This window comes from Scaptodrosophila lebanonensis, unplaced genomic scaffold (assembly GCF_003285725.1).
Source record: "Scaptodrosophila lebanonensis strain 11010-0011.00,11010-0021.00 unplaced genomic scaffold, SlebRS2 tig00000122-arrow-arrow-pilon, whole genome shotgun sequence".
Classification (NCBI taxonomy): domain Eukaryota; kingdom Metazoa; phylum Arthropoda; class Insecta; order Diptera; family Drosophilidae; genus Scaptodrosophila; species Scaptodrosophila lebanonensis.
The window spans coordinates 916,325-926,299 of record NW_022060580.1 but is presented as its reverse complement, the minus strand read 5'-3'; the positions used below and the strand labels follow the sequence as shown (position 1 = coordinate 926,299).

At 39.9% G+C, this 9,975-nt stretch overlaps 1 long non-coding RNA gene across 4 annotated transcripts; it reads right to left on the bottom strand.

Moving 5' to 3' along the window:
- Positions 1 to 3,266: 3,266 nt before the first annotated feature.
- Positions 3,267 to 9,050, bottom strand: LOC115628657. 4 transcript variants are annotated; one of them, XR_003995826.1, is made up of 6 exons: positions 8,901 to 9,050; positions 8,277 to 8,401; positions 7,319 to 7,648; positions 7,057 to 7,252; positions 6,881 to 6,984; positions 3,267 to 3,696 (listed from the first exon to the last, which is right to left on the bottom strand). It is a non-coding gene; the product is annotated as an uncharacterized LOC115628657 (long non-coding RNA). The 4 variants fall into 4 exon arrangements; XR_003995824.1 differs by having other exon boundaries at positions 6,881 to 7,252; XR_003995825.1 differs by lacking the exon at positions 3,267 to 3,696 and having other exon boundaries at positions 5,078 to 6,984.
- Positions 9,051 to 9,975: the final 925 nt, after the last annotated feature.

Here is a 9,975-nt window from a genome sequence, read left to right as displayed (position 1 = left end):
ATACGTGAAAGCGACTTATAGAGAGGCGCTGTACTGATTTTGTGAAGTGAGGTTCACAGGCCCTTTGTTCAGCCATCGACTCATTTGGGCTCCGATCGAGTTCCCAAAAGTGTTGAACTAAGGTGTCGAGAGAACAATCATTAACTTGAGCGGCAACGTTAAAACTAAGTTGTTGACGAGGTATTTGCCCTATATACCTATCAGCTACAACCCATCCCAGCAAGGTCTTCTGCAACAATGGAAGACTAGAATTGAGCTCGATTTGCCCTACGCACAACAAGTCGTAAAAGAATTCAGCGCCTAGAAGAAAGAACTTTTGCTTTTTTGTAAAACTCTGGGCCAACTCGAGATTTAGGGTATTTTCCAACTCATTGTGAGCAAAAAGTTTCAAGGCTGACAAGGGGATATGGATTTAAGAACCCAAAAACCAGTGGCAAAGTTGTGTGCATTCAAACGAGATTGAATAGTAGTACACACCTTGTGCTTACTATCAGTTGTGGTCCCCTGCCATTGCAATACTTACAGCAGTGTCTTCACGTTTTAATCGCAAGCGCTGAGCAAGGTTCTGAGATTCAACTGAGAGCCGCAATCAAGCAACACACGAGCAGGATGGTATTGGCCGAATCTATCTCTAATATTTATCAATACTGTGGCAAGAATTACTTGATCGGCACTTAAGACATGACCTAAATATGCTTCTGAAGGTGCGACTGCTTGTGGAACGGGAGAGTTTGCCACAGCTACAGAATATCTGTGCAACAACGAATGGTGTGCCTTTAAACTCACCCGGCACTTGGAAGCTTTGGAACTGGAAACTATATGACCCACATTCAAGCAATTGAGGCACATTTTTTGAGTCTTAGGAAACTCAAATCGCTGCATAACGGGAAGAGATCCGAAAGAAGGGCAGGAATAAATATTGTGATCCTCAGAACTACAATATGTGCATTTCGAAATCGGTTTTGAAGGCTTTGAAGGACCCTTTGTACAAGAAAACGAAGCTTTACTGTTTCTTGCGGGTTCGGCTCGCGGTTTATTATACTCTGTACATGAAATGTACAAGATTATATTAGGTTTGCGGGAGCTGAAAAATGTAACAGGCAGAAGGAGGCGTGGCAAACCCCACAAAGTGTATATATTCTTGATCAGCATGACAAGACGAGTCGATCTATGTCTGTCTGTCTGTCTAGTCCGTCCGTCCGTATGAACACCTGCATTTCAGAGACTGTACGAGATAGAGACACCAAATGCACAAAGATTCCTTATATGTGTACGCTATACGAGTTTGTTTTATTTATTTTTTTTCCTCCCCACTTCCCCCTATGGAGGTTTTCCCGATTTTCCTTTCGTATAATCGCCTATATCTCGGAGACTATAAGACTTAGGAACACCAAATTTTACTCCAAGATGACTTATGTGATTTAACAGGAAGTTATAGCCATAAGTATATTTGCTGCCCAAGCGCTGCCCGCAGCTGTTTATGCTGATGTTTTGGTTGACTGCAAACATGCTTACATAGGCACGAATAGACGCGCATAAACATACATACACTCACATAGACGCAATTGTTTTGTATATGAGCAATTATACACCCTTTACGTGAGTTCGAATACCGAGAGAGGTAAAATCAATCAAATTTTTTTTAAATTTTCTTAATTATTTTAATGTCTATAATTATTCTAAACATATGTATAGAGTATTTCAAAGTCGGGACACCCGACTTTAGCTTTTTTACTTGCGAGTTGTCTCTTCAACTTGTAAATATTGGTATTTGCTGCTGGTACTGCTTAGCGCAATCATCACAAGAAGGCAACTCGTCATAATCGAGCTGTTTTTCAAACCGTGATCGACTGTGGCCATGGCAATATGAATGATCATTGCGTTCGAAATATCCTTTTCACTCCCCAACGAAGTTAAAGACGCATAAATGGCAGAAAAAGTGTCAATGATGGACCGCAAACTAGACGCAGATGGTTTACTTGGGATGTCAATTGCGAGATAGTGTCGAAAAATATCAAACATTTATTATCGTACACAGACTTGAGGATAGCAATAGCTTTCGAGTAGTTGCAATCCGTTAACTGGTACGGTTTCACAACTCCTAGAACCTCACCTGACAAGCACGACACCAAATGATTTAATTTTTCGACGTTGGTCAAACAAGGATCATCATGTACTAGACATTCGAATAAGCACATAAAATTCATAAATGCGGAACGCTTTCTACTGAATGTAGCAGCTGCATTTTGGGTAACTGTGATCGGTGACTCGCCATCATGGAACAGTCATGAGATGTCTGGCTTTCAACTTTTTGTTTCGTTGCCTTAACGTACAACACCTTAGTTGAATGCACAAAACCTCAAGTGGCCCTCTACTATCGTTACTTTGATTGAGAATATCCAAATCTGACCGAAACGCCTGTATCCAACAGCTCGAGACGACACTCGACTTCTGTTTGTTCAAACGACATTGTCTTTAACTGAAAAGCTGTTTTCATACGAACAATATCAGCGCTAACCTTATCACATTTCTGTAGGCATTGCACTAATTTAATAAAAACTCTAAGCAACTTGCTTATCAAATGCAAATCAATGAAAATGAAACCAGAACTAACCTAACAGCCGTCGCAAACAACAGCGCACTAAAACAGCAAGAGACAAACTGATATGCTCATACATACGCACTCAATGCAGTATGCACGCAAGCAAAATTGCAGTCCATATGATCATACAAACAACAAAGAAAATTGCAAGCAGATTTATTGTCTCAGCTGTACTCAGAAAATAAGCGACGATTATCGCAAGCACGCTTGTAAGCAACGCTAATCCGAACGGCTAACGGGGGGAAGTTTGTTGGCCCTGTGGCAAGTGTAGCCCAAAAAAGGAGCGCGCAAGTGAGCGGCAAAATTCTTGGCGCTGCTAGCGGTGCAAGCAACAACAAAACTCTATACTTGTATGTATGCAGCAGATGTAACAAACCTTTACCAAATAACGAAATAAATAGAAATAGAATAGAAATAAAATAACTTCAAAATTTTGTTTTTGATTTTAAGAACTAGATTATCGCTTTTTTAATTATTGTTGTTTGTTTTTCCTCGAGGTTTTGTTAATAATTATGTCTATGAGGGTGTATAATGTGTTAATTTGTGCAAGGTATGGTGTATGTATGTATGTATATAATATAATCATATTTATTTATTTATTTCTGACAAATATCTGTCAATATCATAAAAATAAAACATAACATAATATAAAAACATACGGGATATACATTCAGATATTACAAATAAAAACAATAGAAAAAATAATTCAAATTAAATAGAATTACAATAATTTTTAAAAAGGTACGATTTTAAAGAGCAACAAAAAATATTATTCAGACCTTAAGAAATAAAGTATGCGTGATTTAATTGAACAAAACTCGAGTAGTGTAGAGGTCCTTAAATTCCTTCGCCCAACGTTTAATAAAACCTAGAGTGCCCTTTGCTTTATTGATAATGGTGGAGATTTGATCGTTAAAACAAAGTTTAGCATCAAACAGTACCCCTAAGTCGCTAACAGTCTAAATCCATTTTAAACGAATGTTATTTAAATAATATGAAACGAAGTAAGGCTTGCATCGATGGAACGTCATTAGCTTACATTTAACAAAATTTAGGTTGAACAGACTCCGGGAACACCACAATTGGAGATCAAACTGTAAATATTCATAAAACTGAACATCATTATAAGAATTAGGACACGAGATTGAGTTATGGATGATGGAAGGTCATTTATAAGAAGACTAAACAGTAGAGGGCCTTAATGGCTACCCTGTGGGATCCCGAAGTTACTTTGATAGCTTTTGGCAGTACGCCGTTAAAAATTACACGTTGTGTTCTGCCAAACAAATAACTAGATATCCATACAATAAGATTATGGACCTGCAATGATGTTGTAACTGGGTGGTCATCAGTTTTTCCAGAAGCTTAGGGATAACTGTAAGTTTTCCAATTCCTCTGTAATTTTCAATATTAGATTGAGATTCTTTTTTGAAGAGAGGTAGATGTAAAAGCTTTTCAGATATCGGGAAAGCAGCAACTGTCAGGTGACTAGGAGAAAAGCTTGAAAAGTGGTTTACTTAGGAACACGCACAGAATTTGAAAACGCAGCTTGGTATACCAGCGGAGCGGGTGCAAAACTTTGCTTAAGTGTTTGAAGGTTTGACAAAAAGGAAGGTTCATCAACAACAGGCATGAATATGCAGTTAGCCTCAAGAATATTGCATTAAAAGTGAATCCTGAAAGTGGGAAACGAGAAACCATTTTTTTTTTGTATCTTGGAAAAAAGTGGAAAAATGGTCAGCAATACCAGCATTTGTGTTAACAAAAAATCTTTTAAAAGACAACATTGACGGAAACCCAGTTTCATTTCTTTTTGAGTTAATAAAACTATAAAATTGCTTTGGGTCTTGAGTAAAATCAAGTCTGCATCGTGTTATTATTATTATTATCGTGTCAATATTAACAAACAACTCTAATGATGTATGGTGAACATATTCGGGAAGGCATAACGGCAGTGTTCTGTTTAAAACCATATTTGACACATCATTTACGAAAACAAGGTCTAGAAGTTCCTTTGACGAGTTTAACACAGCATTTACTTGAAAAAGAGGTATATCAAGCATACCATCAAAAAATTGACAGACAGAAGAGGGAGTTAAGAAATTTGCATCATCTAATACTGACCATGATACGTCAGGCAGGTTAAAATCACCAAAAACGATCATATAGTCTCTATCATTAAGCATACTGCATATGCGTTGTATTGCAGAACAGTGAAGAAGGTAAGTTTCATTATCGGATGCTGGTGGACGGATAAGAACAAGTGACAAATATAGAAAAACTCGCAAATACAAGCTTTACGCATATAAAACTCTATTGAAAGTTCGAATTTCCAAGAATGACGGGAGTTATGGAAAAAACACGAATTGCTGGGGAGTGGGGGGGGGGGGTGTATAGGGGAACCTCGATACCAAGTTTGGTAGTTCTAGCTCTTGTGCCTTCTGAGATCCTTGCGTTCATACAAACGGACCTACAGATGGACATGGCTATATCGACTCGGATTGTCACCCTGATAAATAATATATATACTTTGTGGGGTCTTGTTTTTAGGCAGAAATTTTATCCATAAAGGAAGCTCTTCTCACACTGCAATTCTCAGCAGCAAACACCAGAGAAATCTGTATATACTCGGAAATCTGTATATACTATAGCGGCAATAAAATCCCTAAACTCCATCACATCGAACTCGATGTCAGTGCAGAATTGTCGCAAATCTCTTCACGAGATGGCTGCACAGTTCTCTGTTTACCTCATTTGGGTTCCAGGACATAAGGACATTGAGGGAAGTTGAACAGCACATGAGCTGGCAAGACATGGTACCACTGTCTCTCTCCTTCCGGACAAGGGGAGTGGCGGTATACCAATGGCCAGCTGTAGACTATCAGGAACCACTTTGAATCTGTAGCAGATCAAATGTGAACCTCCGGTTCAGACTCCAGAATAACGCGTCTAACGTGGCCAATTCGCAACAAAAAACGCTCCTCAGACCTCTGCAATTTAAGCAGAATCCAATGCTCAACCACATTAAGAGCTATCACTGGGAACTGGCTGGTCGGCAACCAAGCCGCCAGACTGGGGCTCCATCACAACGACTTCTGCAGAAGTTGTAAAGACGTAGAAGAGGAGGAAACTGTTACCCACCTCTTCTGCGACTGCCCAGCTCTATTAAGGACGAGACAGCGTTTTCTAGGGGCTAGCACTTTCCCGGACTTATGGGAATTATCTGAAAATAAACCGAGGGACATTTTCAAATTCAACCAGGCTTCTGGATGGATGTAATATAAGCAAAGACACGCAGTTAACCACGGGAAACTGGAAATTGGATCAGTCCACACGGTATAACAATGGGCCAATCTTCAGGGCCTAAGTGTGTCAAGGTACTTCACCCTAGCTGCCGCATCTAACCTAAACCTTGAGGGGTCTGCCACGTCTCCTTCTGCCTGTTACATACATTCACACGAAACTAGTATAGCCTTTTACCCTTTGGGTACAGGCTATAATAAGCATCCAATTAACTAATAGTACCCCTTTTAGCTTTGGTCAGAGACGATTTTCATTTTATGAGATGATATGGGGAAGGTGTCAGAAATAATTGAGGAATTGATGGTAGCAGGAATAATTAGGCCAAGTAACTCCCCGTATGCATCTCAAATTATACTTCGGTGCGTTGATTATAGATGCTTAAATAAGCTAACTGTGCTTGATAGTTTTCCTCTGCCGTTAGAATATTTGGAAGGAAAGACGTGCTTTTCGGTGATTGACCTTAAAAGTGGATTTCACCAAATAGGAGTAGACGAAGATTCAATTAAGTGTACAGCCTTTGTAACTCCACAGGGATAGTTTGAGTTTCTCAGAATGCCGTTTGGATTAAAAAATGGCCCTTCAGTTTTTCAAATATTTATTGCAAATAGTTTAAATGATTTAGTTCGAAACTATAAAATTGTGGTCGTTGTGGATGGCATTGTAGTGGCAACAACAAGTATAGCAGAACACTTTGATACACTGACTAAATTGCTTCGCCGGTTGAGTGGGAAAGGATTAGAAATTAAAAGAAAAAAAGAGTACATTTTATAGAAAATCCATTAAATACCTAGGTGTGAGCAGAAGTGGAGTTTTGCCGAACGACAACCACATACAAGCAATAAAAAATTATCCAATGCCAACAAATGTACGAGAGTTGCATTCTTGTATAGGGCTGTTTTCGTACTTTCGGCGTTTTGTCCAATCATTCGCAAGTATTTGTAAGCTGCTAGTAGAATTATTAAAAAAAAAAGGTACCTTTTCCAATGCAGGGAACATAAATGGCAGCATTTGATAAATTAAAGTCTTTTTTGTCCACACCGCCAGTTCTGTCAATTTACAGCCTGAAACGGGAAACTGAACTTCATACGGATGCAAGTTCAAGAGGCTTTAGTGCGATATTGTTTCAAAAGCAGGATGATAATAGAATGTACCCAGTATATTTCTACTCCCTTAAGGCATCTGCAGATGAAGCACGAATGACCAGTTTTAAGCTTTAAACCTTAGCAATAATATATGCATTGTTGAAGTGGCAATGCTCTGCTAGCAACACTCGTCGTAGGCTAGCAACATCTGCTAGCAGAGCGCTGCTGGCGTCAGCATCCTCTCTCCTGCACACGTTAGTGAAGCCTATACAAATGTAATTAGGTCAAGTTAGTACATGATAGCAAATGAATAGAAGTATAGTGCACGTACCACTGAAAATTGAGTTGCCGCCATTTTATTTCTTGTTTTTGAGATTTTGGAAATTTAACCCCATCGCCCCACGCCAACATTGTTCTTCGAGCCGGATCTTTTGTTCTGCACCACCTGAGTCATTCCACGTTCCGTGCAGTCGACGTCCGTTCGCCCCAGCATACTCCTGGCGTTCGATTCCTGAAAGCACGAATGCTTGGCATCACGTGGAACTTCAACAGACATCTTGAAGACTTGGACTATGCGGACGACATCTGTCTGATCTCTCACAGGCTCTGTGATATCTAATCCAAAGCTGATGACCTCGTGGAATTAGCCAGTCGAGACGGGCTGGAAATAAACACGGCAAAAACAAAAGCGATGGGCTTCAACCAGCCAAGAACATGTCAACTTATGTGGGAACCCAATCGAGTTTGTCGATAACTTCCCATACCTCGGTACCATTATCTCCAACAATGGTGTCGTGAACGAAGATGTATCGAGCTGTCTTACCAAAGCCCGAGCAACATTCGGAAGACTGTATCGCATATGGAGAAGCGGACAGTTAAGCAGAAAAACCAAACTCCGAATTTTCAATGCCTGCGTGAAATCCACATTAATGTATGGGAGCGAGACGTGGCTGACCACACAAAAAATGATCCAACAGCTGCAGGCATTTATAAACAAATGCCTCAGAATTATATGCGGGATATTGGCCACGCACTGCGGAAGGACCCACACAGTATTGTAAGAATGGCGCTAGACTGGAACCCCCAAGGAAGCAGACGGGTTGGCAGACCTAAGATAACCTGGCGACGGACCACCCTTCAGGAATTATCCCATAACAACATCACATGGGACACAGCTAGACAGACGGCCAGAAATAGAGTTCGATTTAAAGCGCTTGTAGAAGCCTTAAGCTCCAAAGTGGAGTAAAAAGGAATTATAAAAAAAAACTTTCTTGCGGCTTGATACTCACGCCATTTTTTGCTTTCGTTGTTGGTCTGTCCGCCGACCCCTCACCACGGAATCAGCATTCCGCTTTCCGTCCCTTTATCCAAGGGCCCCTTTCGTCTACGGCCGGTACCGCGCTGGTCAGCTCAACTATAAAAAAGTGCAACAATTAGCAACATAAAGCTAATTATTCCGTTAGTACTCGAACTTTCATACATTCATACATACATGCAACAAGTGTCCAGTTAAAACAAACCTGAGCATAGAAATATACTTGCATGGTTTTTTATACAACCGCATACACATTTTCTCCCTAAACACTTGCATGTTTCCACATACAACAAACACATTTTTGACATACCTATTTACTTGCATGTTTCCACACACAAGAAATATTCGTCAAATATAAACTTGCACTATACGTTTGCATCCACAATAAACATACGTCCGCATATGCTTACATAAATATTCACATTTATTTTGTCCATCCACAATAAACATATGTACGTCCACATATGCTTATATATAAATCCGAATACACTTTATTTATATCTTGCATCCACAATAAATATATTCACATACATATGCTTATATTTACACTGACACATTTATACTAACATATAATCCTAAAATATATACAAGTACATACCTGGTCAGTCCACGATTCCCAACAGCTTTCCAATACTCCTATTGGCACTCCTTCCAGCCCGTGCGACATCTCGCGGCAGCGGCGACGTGCAATTAAGAACGAAAAATTCCGTCTTCGCTTAAAAAATTTAATTGCACATTTCTCGTAAACAAGTGATGCGCACTTGCTTGAAAACCGGTTGCAGTGTGACCAAATATGAGTCACGGTCACGAGTACTAAAGAATTAATTTTTAATTAATTAATCTACAACCAATTATTACTGGCGGCAGTTATTTTGTCGTAGCAGTAATTAAATAAAATTAAACATAAATTTATTTATTGGTTGCGTTTATTTCCTTTCAGCGCCTCCAGTTGGAGTAATAAAATTATCTGCCCGGATATTTTAGCTGCTGCGTTTTTTTCCCAATTGCTCATAATAGTAGCCAGGACTACAATCGGTTACCGTTTCCATGCCTCCAACTGACTTTACAAAACTACCTCGAGAGTTATTGGTGGCGACATTTATTGTCTTTCGGACATCAATTTGTTTCCGAAAGTTTTCAGCGCTTCCAGCTAAAACAAATTTAGTTGCTGTCCTTTTTTTTGCAGTATTTTTCATTATTTATCTCTCCTGATTTGAGATCAAGTGCAGAAGTTCTTTGTTGCAATTTTTATTTCTGTCTCGAGTCGTCCGTGCCACATTTCAGCGCTTCCAGCTCAATAACCAAATTTGAACGTGAACACAATCTAAGCAGAGGCGTCGTTCTAAACGCCACTCGTTTCGTTTGTGCTCATATTCGATCCGCCTCAAGTAGGCCCACATTGTCACGCTCGTGTGAGAGCTTAGTATGCCAAGTGAAGGTGAAGAGGACACGAAGAAGCATTTGGTGATTCCATCCACTTCCCAGCAATCGGTCGCTCCGTCCACTTCCCAACAATCGGTCGGTCCATCGACTGCTACACATTTGGCCGTTCCTTCTTCTGGTACACAATCTAGTTTGGTTCCGATACCGTCTATTGTGAAAACCGTCTTGCCTTCTGCATCAAAAAAGGTTAGTCCGAAACCAATGTCGCTTGTTAAGAAAGTTTCTCCGTC